This window comes from Stegodyphus dumicola, chromosome 12 (assembly GCF_044657685.1).
Source record: "Stegodyphus dumicola isolate Sdum_Otavi_A_Nest chromosome 12, ASM4465768v1".
NCBI lineage: Eukaryota > Metazoa > Arthropoda > Arachnida > Araneae > Eresidae > Stegodyphus > Stegodyphus dumicola.
The window spans coordinates 1,884,669-1,900,980 of NC_140779.1; the positions used below are offsets into that span (position 1 = coordinate 1,884,669).

The following is a 16,312-nucleotide window of genomic DNA, read 5'->3' on the forward strand; positions in this document are numbered from 1 at the left end:
GAGTTCTAGAATTGGAGAGATTCCAAGCATCTCTCGAGTTCATTTCTAATTTCTGTTTTTGAAATCGTTAAATGCTTCAATGCGATGATATTTCGGTTTTACTTTAAAGCCGCTCTCGTAGTTTTTAGTTACTGATTCAGCTATACAAGGAAGAACATATTAATTTAATCTTAATTTTGAGTGTGGATGATGAAGTGGAGTATTTTAGTGTGCATAAAATGTCTGACTATAGACATAAGAATCAATTGAAGAACACTCCGTAGTCAAAACCAAATTTCATGCAGTTATCAGAATTCAACAGAATACATTAACATATAATGTACTTCATTATGTAGAACAAAAGGGAATTTAATTCCTTTAATTCTTAATGTTTAAATGTTGATATTTATTTATATAGTTAAAATAATTTATTTTATTAGTTTTAATATCTCTATAAAGTAATAAACTGAAAGAAATTTGTTTAAAGTGGAAAATTATCGTAACTGAAATTACTTATATGATCAAAGGATTTAGAAATTTAATAAAATCCAGCTTCCCAAAACGGTTTTATTCATATTTCTCGTCTTTTTTTTTAATTGTAAGCAAAATTCTCTGCGTGGTTATTGTTTTGAGGTGCGCTGGTTAGACTGTATACTAAAGACATTTTTCTACAACATATTTTATTTCATGAACTGCAACATAACTAAAAATCGAAATTGAAATGAATTCACGACCATACGGGGTCAAAAACATGTACGCTTCGCTAGGAGTCCAAATTGAAAACTGAAGTTGCGCAGAAACAATGCGCTGTACATAAATTTTATTGCCGCGTAGGAGGCAACAATTATTTTAAAGCATACTACTGTATGCTTAAAATAATAACTTTTTAACTACAGTTTTCTGTCAGTCTCGAGCATGTCAAAAATTCGAGTCGCTGCAAATATTACTCTCAAAATATTTAACTTTCAGGATGTGTTAGCTTTTTTAATTATTTTCTTGATTTTATCTGAAAAACTAAAGTTGTAGAAACATTAGGTATTTTGGAAGCAGAAGAAGTGAAAAATGAGCAACGCCTTCACCGGGAATCGAACCTCAGACCTCTAGAATACGCGGCTAGGGTGCTGACCACTACACTACGAAGGCATGCTAAGAAGGCAGGAGAAATACTTTATAAAGGAACAAATTAAAGAAACCTGTAGGGATTTTCTGACTGCTGTAAAAAATCTAGGCATAGAGAATTACAATTCTCTTCAATTACGTGGCTTCAAGAAGGTGAAAAAACTCCTCTTTATACGATTTGACGTAACTGATACATAAATATCAATTAAGGATGCTTGAGGTGCACAGAATTATTTTCAAATTCAGCCGTGCATACGCGGAGTATAATTAAACGGCCTCGTGAAGGAATTTACTAGCCTGTTTTTCTGATATGGAGGCTGAACAGTAATACAAATAATTGACCAAAAAAATTATGTATAATAATAATTAATGCAACGTTTTATCCAGAACTGTCTTTACATTCACATCAATGTTGCTTTTTCAAAATATTTTGTATATAAATCTGAATGAAATTGTTTACAAAATAACGTCATGAAACATAATAACAAACTGAAAAATCGAACACAAGAGTGATGTTCGATTCCATAAAAATACCGATGTTGTATGATTTTATGTTCAACCGTTATTATGATCTGAATCTTTACTTTAACATCTTCCTTCCGTATTCCTCAAGAGATTGCAAATTAGCTGTTCAATATTTAAGCGAAAGTTTGAATGTTTTATGGTGAGAATTTCTAGTCGCCTCGCTTATAGTTTATTACTGCTAGCTGTGCCAAACTTTACTCTGGGTTTAGTCGTTTTACCAGCCGATTTTAAACCCGGTTGTAATCATTATACGTGGATTCTAAATATTATAATCCAAGTATAATACGAAGCAATGACTTTCAAAATGAAACAATCACGTTCTTAAGCACCAGAAGGAGAAAAAAAAAGGAAAATTTTGTAACAAATCGAAGGCCCCCTCTTTTTAATCGAGAGAATCGGAGGAACGAATTTGTGCTTACGAAGAATCAATAAGAGCGAATGTGGATCAAATAAATATATTATGAGTGGGATGACACACCGCAAAGATCGGTATTACTAGAATCATTTGACTTGCATAGTGCAGGTACATAGGAAAGGTCTGCTGATTCAGAAACGGTGTGGTTGTCAGAAAGCCCGCAGAATAAAAGAAAATATTCAGAGTATGAAAAAAGGAAAAAACGCCCAGGTTGGATGATGTATCAAAACGAAAAGCTACAGAAAGCTAAGGAGTAAAATTATAGGCATCGCATGCAAAAGTTCATTTGCAAATTTCAAAGATCCCTGAGAAGTCGCGACCACACGAGTAACAAATAACGACAGATTGAAGATGTGTATGGTGTATTGAGAATACGGCAAAGCACACTAGGGCTATCTGCCTAAGGGGAGGGATGCCTTTCGTGGAGGACTTTCTAAGGGAAACTGGCTCGTATACACGTTACACATGGGGAAAACCACGAAAACGCCCATGCAGCCAGCCCGTTCGTGGGATTCGAACCTCGGACCGAACTACCAGTGTTCAGCGATTTTACCGCTCGGCCGCTGGTGGGCCCCGACAGATTGAAGAACGAAGAAAAGGAAAGTCTTGGTGAACATTATCAGCAGGAAGCTTCGTTAATGCAAGCTGTTCGGACTGACTAGTTAAGCCGAAATCTACTCCACAAAATGCCACCAAATGAGGAAACAGTACCAAAGAAAGATTAAAACAAAAGGAATTTAAAAGAATCAACCGTCAAAGGCTCAGATGGACACAGACAAGCTGGTGCAGACTACGATCCGCAAAGGAACGTGCAAATGCACGGCGAGAATTAAAAGCTGTATCAAGTAATAAATGACCTACCCACGGCTGAGTGGTAAAGTCGCTGAAAACTAGTAGTTCGGTCCCAGGTTCGAATCCCGCGAACGTGCTGGCTGCATGAGTATTTTCGGGGTTTTCATTTAATTTATTTCATTATTTTATTTAATTTCGGGGTTACGTAACATGGTATGCGAGCCAATTTCTCTTAAAAAGTACTTCACGAAGTAGCCCTCTCTTTAGGCAGATAGCTCTCGCGTGCTTTGTCATAATCACATGACCCAAATCAAGAAATGAAAGGGGTCCGCAGACTTATTAGTATCCTCAAAATAACGATCTGCCCAACTTAAAGCTAGTTTGTGGAAAAGCAAGCTGCCCCCCCCCCCCCCCGAAATAAAAAGATAAATGAAAATGAACTTTATTTCTACAAATAGAAGATTATTCTATGTGCGTATGTGCTTTAAAATATGTGTACGAGGTTGCTAGTATTCTTTTGTTTTACTTCAATTGAGGATATTTAAATACATCGAAGCAGCTTTTTTTTTTCTTAATGTACTCGTTTACATTTAAGAATTTTATGTTTTTGTCTTAAACACGATTATGTTATGTTACTTTAGTCCAAAAGATTGTAATGTATAGAAAAGTTTGGCACGATGCAAATAAAATAAAAGCAACTAGTATACGCGCGTATACAGTTTCTATGTAATGTTAAAAATAAGTTAAGATAAGCATTTGAATTTTAGTAATTAAATGAAATTTATTGAATGGATGAATGTCAAGGAATAATATGATTGTAAAAATGAAATGTATTGTTGATAAAGTTTATTGTAAATGGAAGGTAAGAGCTAGAATACTGCAAGTAATTTATTTAAAGTTAGGCTCTCCATACAACACTTATAAAGTTAAATGAAATTTACGTCTAGAACTTTAGATTTTGATGTAGAATGTCGTTGAGGTCTAGTATGTCTAATGCTTCTAACAATTTAGGAATTCGGTTAGCAGGTAGTTATCGAAAAAAAAATAAGTGTGAAGAAAACGTGTTTGAGAGAATGTGAATTTTGAAAGGCTACTCTTGCACGTGTGTATTGGGTAGCTCTACTAAACCATTTTATATTCAAGCTTAACTCTTTGAGGGACAGGAAAAGGCAATTAACTTTTTCAGCAAAACTCTTGTTTTATTTACTATATCAGGTGTTACAATGAAATTATTTACACCAATACACATATTTTGTCCATGACGTCTGAAAAAAATGACCACATCTGGTGATTAGTGTCAGTGACCACCGCCCACAGAAAACATCCTTACAAATCAGTCTCTGCAGGGCGCAACTTTGGATGTGCTGCATTCGCACACTGTTCTTACAGGCTTTATCTTGGTGCTGCAGAGTGAACATCGTCGTGATGTTGTCTTCGAGGACTGATGCTTATTTTCTTGAAGACGAATCGCTGCATCAACTACTTGCAGTTTCTTCATTATGTTTTTTGATTGCCATCTAGTGAGCTCTCAGGGAACTTCAGAAACGGTCAGTCTTGAAAACTACTCACACGAGTGAGTAAGACGTTCAATAGAAAAAGACGTTCATTAGGTAACCACCGCCCTTCAAAGAGTTAAATGGCAAGAGGCTTAAATGAATATTTAAAGATTGGACTAGAAGAGAAACACGCTAATGTGACAATCAAAATCGTAAAAACAACCTTGTATTTAGCGTATGTATAATGAAATACTCAATCGATTTCGAGGGCAGCTAAAGGTCCCTCCTCATCAGAAGAAAGAAATATCTAGAAAGAAGAAAATAAAGGAGAAGGAGTCTCAGAAACACGTGGTCCTTATCAGCACTGCACGTGGTTATAACTGGATTTTTATTAAACTGGATTTTATTTTCTTCTTTCTAGATATTTCTTTCTTCTGATGAGGAGGGGAGGGACCTTTAGCTGCTCTCGAAATCGATTGAGTATTTCATTATACTTACGTTGTTTTTACGATTTTGATTTAAAGATTGGCTTATATGTTTAGATTGCAAATTTTAAAATCGTATGCAAGGTCATCAATAGCTTCGTTTACTTCGTTATACTTCGTTTTCGTTCGTCGTCTAAATGTTTTAACCTGATTCTGCCAAGCTTCTCTAGCTGTGCCGAAGTTTATTCTGACTCTATCTTATCTTACTAACGATTTTAATTAGCGCCATTAATTACTTGAGGCAGCAAATTTAATACGAGGTTGTTAAACAGTGTGGAGTTCAGGTAAGTTTTCCATTGAAGCATTGATGCTCCAATGAATACTTTCAACAATTACTATAGATACTGATTCCGGTTGTTTTAATGATCGTTTTTAAACCTCGGGTTCCTGGTTGAAGAGGAAAAGATATGGCCTTTTGAAGTAAAACCTTGCTTGCGTTTGACTGTCAAAATAAGTGGAACTAAAATTAGAGAAAGAAGAGAATATAGCACACAAATTCATTCTTGGAAGGCTAGTTAAATGGAAGCTCTGTGAAAAACTTTTTATTTATTTAGCACGGCGTAATTTTATTGTTTAAACGGCCCTTGGATGCTGAGGTTTATCCTTCTCCTATCCGATGGTGATGTGTCATCGTTTATGATTTCTTAATGGTTGCTAATACAATTCCATTATTGGATAGTGGTCTTTTAATGCTGCACGCGAACACTGTGTGCAGCATGTAACAAGTTCGTTACATTCGCATGTTGAATTACGTGTCGCTGAAAATAATATTCAGTAATATAATTGAGCGGTTATGACTTAGCTCCAAGAATTCAGAGGTGTGGTTATAGGGTGCTGACCTATATGTGGTCGGTACGTTATTCCACGGATTGTGCCAAGTTCACATATTTATTACGATGATAATACACAATACTATATAGATATATATTCAAGAGTGGGGATACAGGATAAAAACCCTTTCAGCGATTCAAGATACACGTCTTAACACATTGAGTTACAAGAATTAACTGACCCTTTTGGTGCGTCAGCGTCATCTATACTATCTCATACTTCATAATAATAATTTTCCTATTGTATTGTTAGAGCAAAGATTATTATATTGGTCACGTGCGCATCACACATTCTCACTACTACTTGTTTCAACACTTATTTTATAGAAATGTTAAGGTGAAACACCGAAATCTGGAGAATGTCGACTTTCACCGGTGAATGTGAAGATTCATCTAGTCGCTTGGTGTATGTCCGAAATATTTTCCAAATGCACTTATTTCTGACTTACACCGGTAAATGTCGACATTCACCATGTACTAATGGCGAATGTTGAGCATATAAGAATATTAGGTAAAGGTTTATAACTGGGTGCCCTTGTTTTTTGGCGATTCACTTTTGACGCCAAGATCGGCGCCAGGAAGACAATTTCAAGATGGCCGCTACACAAAACCAAAATAAGAAGTCAAAGAATTACAAAACTCTGTGTCCATGTACACATCGATCTGTTTGCGCTTAAAAAACATCCCAGAATTGCATAAACTAGGCATTCTGGGATGTTTTTTGGCATTGCGCACTGCTTTAAATTTGTACATGTAGACATCAACCTATTTTTATTTTTAAAAAAATCAGGAGGCTGAAACAAAGTTAAGATATCATGGTAACCACAAATGAGATTTCATCGCCAAAATTTTACAAAAAAATTGTGGCTGATCGAAGGGCACCCAATTCTACACAAGAGCCGAATATTATATTTTCTTTTTCGTCATTCAGTCTCGAAAAAACTCACTTAAAATTTAAGAACTTCAGAATATAAGAACTTAAAACACACAATACATTCAAAATGAGAAAGGAAAATAGTAGAAGTTAAAAACTTACTTAATTATACAGTACGTTCTAAATGAGAAAATAAAATAACGGTAATAAAAAACTTGCTAAATTATGTGATTCAAATCATATTTATTGCAACAACTTGAACTATTATGGCACTTTATGACCTCTCTTTTCGACCTACACCAGAGCATATCTGTGATTGTCGACATACACCAGTGAGGGTCCGAATAAACAAGAATGTAATGCAATATTCGATCTTTCACCAACGTATTTGGTGAATGTCGACGTTCTCCAATTTCGGTTTTTCACGATAACAGAAATACTGTTATTCGTAACCACAGCCCTAAGTGGGAAGAAATTTAAAATATCGCTAACGCTATATTCAGAGTTATTTGACCTCTACAATTCTTTCCCATTTATTATTCAGATAGCCTACGGAATATTGTAGATATGAGGTAAGTAAAACTGCAAAATGAGCTGTTTATTTCCTCATAAAATCTCAAATATCACCAGAAACTTTAAAAAGATAGTTGCAAAATTTTTGAACATTTCATGGGGAAGAATGTCATAAATTTTAGTAAAATAATTTATCAACTTAACACCAAGGAATTTTATGGCAGTCCTGGCGTTTGCGCGAATATCTAAGCTTCAGTCTGCGCATTCTCGTGAGGAGTTGGATTTCAAAAGTTATCTTTTATTACGAAAGATAACATATTTTGTGGATTTTAACGGCTAGCAGTTTCCAAATATCTTTGAAGCAGCGGAAGAAGATCCTCAAATGAATATTCTGGAGCTACGTTTTTTTTAATTGTTCAATTTCTTTTTATACTTGTGTAAACTTTTGTAAGATTTTTGATACTCTGCCACAGAGTATCAAATTGCAGAAGGAGAAAACACGTTTAACATTAAAATGATTTTTTTCTTTTTATGATGATGAGGCAACGTTATCTTTGCATTCAGATTCGAATTTAACAATTGAAACAGTTTCAAGCTGTACCTAGAATAGAATAGGAGTTTTGGAAGTAATTTTAAGAAATTTAATAGGCAGAACATGGCTGTCCCGTACTTAAATCGAGATTTCCGCGGGCAAAATGTTTGCTGCATTATTATTTCACAAATGATGCTCTATGGAGGCTTTTTAACTTATTAATAAAAATATTCTTAAAAAATATAGCAGATGAATAAATAATGTAGCTGTGAATACTTTTTATTGAACCATTTGTAAATTTCCTGAAAACATTTATTGCACAATGCTTGCAATAAATATTTTTCGCAAGAGATGTGACAACAATAACATTTTTGGCAGAACACGATAAAATCTGATTTAATAAAGGAAAATATACATTTCTGTATAAGAAATTATTTAAAAGAATATTAGTATTATATATTTAAACTTGTTAAAGTAGAATTTCGGGATTTCTTTTCGTTTCCTTAGCGAATCATTTCTTTATGAAAAAAGGATAGAAGCTTACTGTAAGAAACATAATTCAGAGCTGGTAAAACTAATAAAGCCTGTATTAAATTTTGGTGTCTAATTCATAAACTTGAAAGGAAAATAAAAAGAGGCGAAAACATGCAGATGATTAAAAAGATTTTATTTGGGTCATAACTGAACAGGATAAGTATAGAGTTAAAAGCCAGATACAGCAAAATTTTACTGAGTTAATCCACAATCTTAGGCGTTAGATAAGTTAACACCAATTTACGAATAAGGTTACCTTTTTACGAAGCAGCTCTTCGAATTTTCCTAAAGTATAACTATAAATCTGTTCACTCAAAATTTGACCAAAAATTAGCTTCTGAAAGGCAGCAACTAATTATTGGTGTGTTTTAATGAACAATATGAACAATATTTTGCAACAGAACTGTAAGAATAGTATGTTTTGAAGAAGTGGAATTCTTTTGTGATTTTCTAAATCTTTAAAATGAGTTTTTTTTAAGAAATTGAACGATGCTTGGAACGAATTGCATAAAATAAAAATATATACTATATTTATCGTTAAAGCAAGAAATTCGTTATTTTATAGAATGTCTAGTTATTTCGTGAAATAACTTAGTCACTTAAAGTACGCAGTAAATTAAAATGCGCACTTTAACTAGTTATTTCATAGAATAACGATTGATACCTTGTTAACCCTTTCCGACACGCTACCTTTTAAAGTCGGAGTTTTGATAAAAAAAAAGGTAGGCAGTTTAATTAGGCCTAGAGGAGTACACAAGTAAAATTTTGTGAAGATAGCATTATCGTTTTAATTCTGTGGATGTGCCAGAAATGGGCACACTGATTGAGTAGAGCTTCAAAATGAGTGCTGAAACGAGCATTTTTGTCAATGAACTGACCGATAAGATGCGGAGAAACAACGAATACAGACTTTCAGTTGTCCTAGATGATCGGCGAGCCCGGTCTGGGCACACCTAAGGTTCGCCGTTTGATTTTAGGAAAGATTTCAAAGTAAAATTTTAAAACTAATGTAGAATAAGGATATTAGAATATAGCCAAAAAAATAACATAGAAATTTCTTTTCAAACAATTCCTTTTATACCTTAAAAACAATATGGAAGATTTCTTTGAAAAATGAGGGTCTTAAAAATCTAAACATGGCTAAAATATATGGACTGGTTTGTGTTGACCTGCCATCTACTATAAATAAAGAAGGCTCAGAGTAACCTATAGTAACCTATAGTAACCTATAAATCCTTTTTCATTCAATTTTTCTGGGCGTACAGAAGGACATTTTTAGGTGTATCTAGACCGGAGACACTGAGCCGCAAATGTTAAACTGCTAAGTAACTGACATGGTTCATCCAGTTTGTTAGTATCAGCTAAGAAGAAGTGCTTCGAAGAAGATAAAATGGCGAACATGTTTTTATTTCCAATGGCTACCTGGAATTAAAATTAAATTTAGAATTAAAGTTAAAAGAATTAAAATCTCATAAACAGAGGTTACAAACATTTGAACTCGGAACAAAAAGACCGAAGGTACTAACTAAAGAGCGTTCTCGGCTCTTCTATAGGATATCGAAGCGCCGCACTTCGGAGCAGTTATTCTCTCTGTCCATTTCTTGTCCAAAATCACAAAGTGGGCATACAAGTGAGGATCTGTTGAAATGTCTATGCGATGCAGGTGGGCGGCAAGGCAATCGTGTCCTGTAGACTGGCGGAAGTTGCAATTGCATTGCATCCTGGACTATCGGAAAAGAACTTAACTTTCTCCAACTTTTTAAGATTGTAGGAGTCGGAAGATGTCGTCAGATGTTAGATGCAAATAATTTTTTTAAAAACAATTTAATCCTCCAATAAGAATTGGCTGTATTAGGATGCAGTAGTATGCTGACACCTCTTTTTGAAAGGAAGTCCGTTTGTTCTTTGCCACAATAGCCAGGCACCCACTGAAGAAAGATTTGCTTCGCCATTAAAGTGGGAGTTCTAAGGAAGTTTTGACATTACAGAATTTCAGGTGTTAATTGGGTGTTCAACAGAACTAACTGATTGAATGGCTGCGTGAGAATTGGAAAAAATGACTGCATTTGGAAACTTTTTAATGGGTACCTAATAATTGCTTTAGGGCTATACATACATTGGTTCACCATCAAAGAACAAACCAATGTATTTTGCAGGGGTGTAAAACGAAAAGAAGATCCGAAAACACACCAATCAAAACTTTAAAATGGCAGTCAAACTGAGAACCATCAGTAAAAATGTGTAAACATCAGTAAACATGTGTAGCCACTGAGTAGGTGGATATCTATTAGTAACTGTCTCCAAAGTGAGACATTTCAAAGCACTCGGTGCAACATCTATTTTTCCTTGGATGGTTTCCACTAGGTCTAGCCTTACTTTGATATTAATCACCTCCAAAGGATGTCTGGTTGTCAAGAGTGGCTTGAATTGTAGTCCTTCTAATAGGGAGCCGCTATCCGCAGTAGCTTTTTATAGAGAACCAAGGCTCTCGTTTCCATAATATCTTGGGTTTATTTATCCTCAATAATACCATCGTATCCATCACACCTCCTGTAAAAGTGAAGAGCTTGGTTTTGCATCACTTCAAGTTTATTAACCACCAATTATTAATTATTGTGGAGCTGTGATGAAAGCTTCACAACAGTACGTCATTAAAGGCAGGGTATAAGTTTTAAATTTAATGTTAAGAGTGGATCGAGTGCACCTACAAATACATCCTGCTAAACGTTTAAGAACCAACTTTTATTAAACTCTTGTGCTACTTTTAAAAAATATTTGTTCATTGTTCGATGCTGTTTTGTTTACTTTACTTATGGTCTCACGCGGCAGAAAGACAGTGAAGGGGTAGAAACGGACTTAATTTGTTGTGGATGCTATGCATAGTCAATATGTGGGATAATTTAATAACTTAAATGATAATTCCAGAATAGATTAACTATGATTTAATTCGCAATAGTGAAAGAAGATGTTAATTTGTTGTTGCGAAACTTAGTTTCTCTAGGCTGGCAACAAATCCACTATTCTGCTAAGTTACAAATGTAAACAATATGGCTGCTATGATAATAAAATTAAGGTTAGCTACACTTAAACAACTTTTAAATTGTTGATAATTCTAAAACTATAACGTGAAGAAGATTAACTAGAGGCATAAAATCCTTAACCGGAAGATAAGAACAACATTTTTAAAGCAAAAAATTGTGCCAAATTGCACAGTGGGCTAAAGCACATTTTCACCAGGATATCTTTTATGACCCCATCCAAAACGACCCCCTCATAATTCAAATTTCACATATTAAATATAGCATTCTTTTTCGTTATGCAGTGCCACGCTTTTTAGAAAATTGCAGGTGATGATTTATTGGCCATCAACCTGGCACGCGATGTGTTTAAGTGTCATCTATAAACTATTCTTGTAACTAGAAAGGGTTTACAATGAAAAAAAAAATCTGTCAAAGTACAAGGCAGGCGGATAACGGAAAAGTACGAAAATATATACACATAATGGAAAATTCAGTTTTTACATACGCTGTATGTGGCCACAATTAATGCTAATAAGTTCTCCAGCCTCAACTGCAGCTTATTTTCCGTTGATAAAAGAGTGAAAATAGTAAGCATAATGGGCATTTTACAGAGATAAAGTTGATGCAATGCTATTGCGAAAATCCAGTTAAATCATTAACCGTTTGTCAATGCAGCAACGTCTACCAAATCACATTTGATGAATGTTTACAAACTGGGAAAAAACAATATTTCATTAAACTTGTAATTCTCAATACCATAAGTAACTGTATTTATTCGACAGACATCATTGAATTTGTTTTAGGTGATTCATATTGAATAGAAAAATAACACACTCTGCTTTTAAAATTTGTTAATTTTCCTTTAATAAGAACTTCACTGAAGTAAACTAAAATCTGTACTTGATTATTAATTTTGCGCTACAGTTTAAATGAAGTAAGCTAAAATCTATACTTGATTATTAATTTCGCAGTTAATATTCCATAATCGGGGTAAGCGCCAAATTTTGCGAGAGGTTTTTTATTTAGCGCGATTTTGATTTGGTTGTGGTTTCCAGCTGTATGTTTTCTTGTGGCAAACCTAGAGCTTTATTTCGGTAATTGTAAGAGTGCGAATTTAGTGTAGCCAGATTTTTTTTAAATTTAATTTTGAAATACTGTGTTTGTTTTTAAAGGTTTTACTGTTTAAGATTATTTTTATTAATATATATGTTTAATATTGTTGGTGGGAGAATGTTGGATTTCAGATGGCGTAAATTTATGAATGTTTTGATTTAATTTTATTTAGTTAATTTTTTTAAAAGTTTTGTTTCTTGCATGTGGCAATCGAAAGAAGTTTTGAACGAAGATGTTTAGTGTATTGAATTCCACGACGTTGTTGGTGCTACTTTGGTAGACGGTTGCACGGATTTTGGCGAGTTTTTGGCAATTTTTCTTTTGGCGAGTAATACGACTTATGGTAAACCCATTGCTGGATAAGTTATTAATGGTAACCGATACTTTGTTGACTTTTTATTTAAAAAATAATGCGGGTACTTTTCCGTTTCGCCGGCGCAAATCTCGCCAAGCAGACTTTATTGGCGACAACATATATTATGCACACAAAAAATATTAAAAAAATGTTAGTCCTAAGAATTCTTTTTTTGAAGGCATAAACATTTTAATATCGCTTAAAATTTTATAAAAAGCCAATAAATAAAGACAATAAATTTATAAAAAGACATTAATTTAAGAATTTACTATGCTTTCATGGTTCAACATCCTGTTTCGTCGGTTCATATCATGTGACCCCAAGCGATCTCATCTCACGTATACTACTCTACAAAAATATAATGCTCTCAGTAATTATCTACATTAATTTCAAGTTAAATCTTAATTTGGAACACAAGTTTAAATGCAAGAAATACTTCAATTCGTACGAATAGCTTACTCAGAAATTATGTAAAACTGCAGTGCTTTACTTCGCTAATGCATTCTCATTAGAATTGATGAATTTAACCCTTGACTTTACCTTTTCTATATTTTCGGCTTCGGGTAAGCGCTGTGATTGCATCCTAATTGATTTAATTGCCGAAAATGGCCTTAGACATAAAACTGAACTATCTGAATGAGGCGTTAAAGGTTACCAGCGAGAATATTCCGTTTGGCATCGGTTGTACCATTATTGGCGACTTTATCGCTTGCGCCGGCAAAACGGAAAAGTACCATAATGCGTGTTATTATGCATAAATTCCGTGTTTTAAATAATATTTATGGCTTCTAAATACTAAAAATCAATTTAATTTTGCATTTTTATTTGAAATAAAAATTTTATTCTTTATCATATTTTATGAAATTTTATGCTGTGGATGATGTAATCAGTGACGTCACCTTACTTTAAATGTAACTGCTTTTAATATTTATAAATTTAATCTAATGTTTTAAACATTATTTATGGTTGTTAAATATTAAAATACAATTTAATTTTGCATTTCTTTTTTAAAATAATTTTATTATGTATGATTATTTAAATAATTTTAATTGATTGGTTGAGACCTTATTTTCGCCAGCCTGGCTTTCCTAATCAACGATTTATTTATAAATTCTTACAAGGGTCAGAGGAAATTTATTTTAAATTTTTGGAGGAAATGTCACTAATTGCTTCTCCAATGAAGTGCGAAAATGTAGATCAGAGATGAAGATCGTTAGAAGAGCCGATTCTGAGACGGCCGTAAATGATATTGTGGTCATGTTGGAAGAAATAACCGCTGTAACGGTAAAAAAATTATTAGACATTCCTCCTTTTTTACCGACAATAAACTAATTGCTGTCATTTTAGCTCTAGTGTACGAAGCGTTCTTATTTACTTATTTTAAAGTATTTAATTTAAGTAATATTTTAATTCTTTTAAACGTTGGTATGATGGTTTTTAATTCGATATTCAATTTACGTAATATTTTAATCCAATTAAACGTTGGCGCAATGTTTTTATAGTGGTATTTTTATTCTATTTCTGTGCTATATGAAAGTAATAATTTAACCTTTCTTTAGTATTTTATACTCGTAGTAAATGTATTTATTCTATATAATATATATATTATATTCTATATAACGTATTTTAAAGTATTTAAATTTAATAATATTCTAATTCTTTTAAATGTTGGATGATGTTTTTTATTTCGATATTCAATTTCAGTAATAATTTAATCTAATTAAACGTTGGCACAATGTTTTTATAGCGGTGTTTTTATTCTCTTCTTTGCTATATGAAAGTAATAATAATCTTACTTTAGTATTTTATACTCATAGTAAATCTATTTATTTACACTTGCCTGCCATCTTAAAAAAAGACATTTTCAACAAAAAAATTAATCCATTATTTCTAACGATATTTATTTATTTATTTTTTTAAGTTTTGAATACTTTACTATGCGTAAAAACAGCGTTTTTCAAGATGGCTGACGTTTGTAGAAATGGCGCCAAGAATTGCGCCAACGTAAATCGCCAAAAATCCGTGCAACCGTTCTCGAAGGCCACGGTGCAACCGTCTACCAAAGTAGCACCACGTTGTTTTATCATTTAATCAATTTTCAATTCTGTTTCACATAATGATCGCTGTTCACCACTGTAAGTAAAAATTTGCTATTCTGTTTACGTTTAAAACTCACTTCGCAATGAGTCTGATAAGTCTCGTATTGAATCTTCGATCTGATAAGTGTATATATTTATTTACTCAATAATTATTTACAGGAATAGTTCATACTACTATTTTATGAGGAATTACATAGAAAGGACTATGTTTTTACTTGCAAAGCTGTTGGACTTTGTTTTACTCATCTAGTATTTTATCATCTCATTTTACTATTCTGTTTATATAAAATAACGGCGTTTCACTACTGCAAAACTTAAAAGTTACTATTCTGTTTACGTTTAAAAATCGCATCTTAGTGCTTTCCTTGCCGTCAAAAAAATTCGCCAAATTTGAAGGCCAAAATAGTTTGGCGCCAACTTTCCCCGCTTATGGAATATTAGCCATTTTCGCCACAACTTCCCAATTATGGTGAGCATCCGCAATGACGACAGGTGTAAGCCAGTAAATTGTTGTGTATTTCGAATTTAGACATTAAGTTTATCAATTTTGACAATTAAATGCAGTGACTATTTTAACATGGAAGTATCATTTAATCAAATGCAGCGGGACATAAAATTTCGTAGGTACAGAACGTACTCTTAATTTACATGCAAATTATATACAAAACTTTATGCGAAAAGATTATCTTTATCTTCCATTTCCTCCAAAATATTTCGCACCTTTCCTTCAGGATCTCCCGAAGTTTTAATTTTAAAAACCTCTTCTCGCATCTTTTTGATATTTTCCCTTTTCAGCTTCTGAAGTGTCTTCATTATGAAGAATTCTTGTCTCTCTCTTTCATCCAGTTCATCATCAATATACTTTAGAGTCCTTTCAATTTTAGGGATATACAGATATTCCAAAGCATTAACTCTTCGATTATTACCTCTAATCACTTCATCAAGGATCTGGAAAGTTGTCTGAAGAGTAGCCAGGTCAACAAGAATCTGAGTGGCATTAAAATACGCCCGTTTCAGCGAAGCCAAACGTCTTCCGCCTCTTGCTAACCCTGTTAAACCATACATGTCAGATCCTTCAGAGTAACATTCAAAAATTCTCAGTTGGACGCCTGCTATATTTTCCAGTCTATGCTTTACTTTGACCCTGGCTTTATCGACGGCACTTAGCACTGTTTGACTGAAATCTCCGCTGACAAATCTTGCTTCTGCTAGTAAAAACGAAGCCTCTTTGAATATTTCGCCCAGTAGAGATTTAATTTCAATAATTTCTTTGCCAACGTTTCTAAATTTCATTTGAAGAACTTCTGATTTTCGCTTCATGATATTATGTCCTTTCTCAGCAGTTCTCAATCGAGACATCATTATTTGCTTGGCCATTGGAGTAGGAAAAACGGGGATAATATCTTTGGAATCCATATTTTTGTTTTAACACTCCAAATTCCCTAAAATACAAGTTGAAAAATGAAATTATATTAATGTTTGATATTAAAATATCCTAGTTATTAAAGAAAGCAATATTCCCAAAAGGCAAAGTGACGCAGCTGCTGCCATTTCCTCAGAGAGTAATAGTGAAGTTTATTAATTTTTTCTTATTTATTTTAAATATATTTGCACGTAAAAATGTAGTTTGA

At 33.4% G+C, this 16,312-nt stretch overlaps 1 long non-coding RNA gene and 1 pseudogene across 1 annotated transcript in view; one reads left to right on the top strand and one right to left on the bottom strand.

The window, feature by feature from the left end:
* LOC118186315 (uncharacterized) overlaps positions 1–16,312 on the top strand; it is a 143,900-nt gene that overhangs the window by 49,222 nt on the left and 78,366 nt on the right. The window lies entirely within an intron of this gene.
* LOC118186228 (V-type proton ATPase subunit D pseudogene) lies at positions 15,254–16,220 on the bottom strand (annotated as a pseudogene).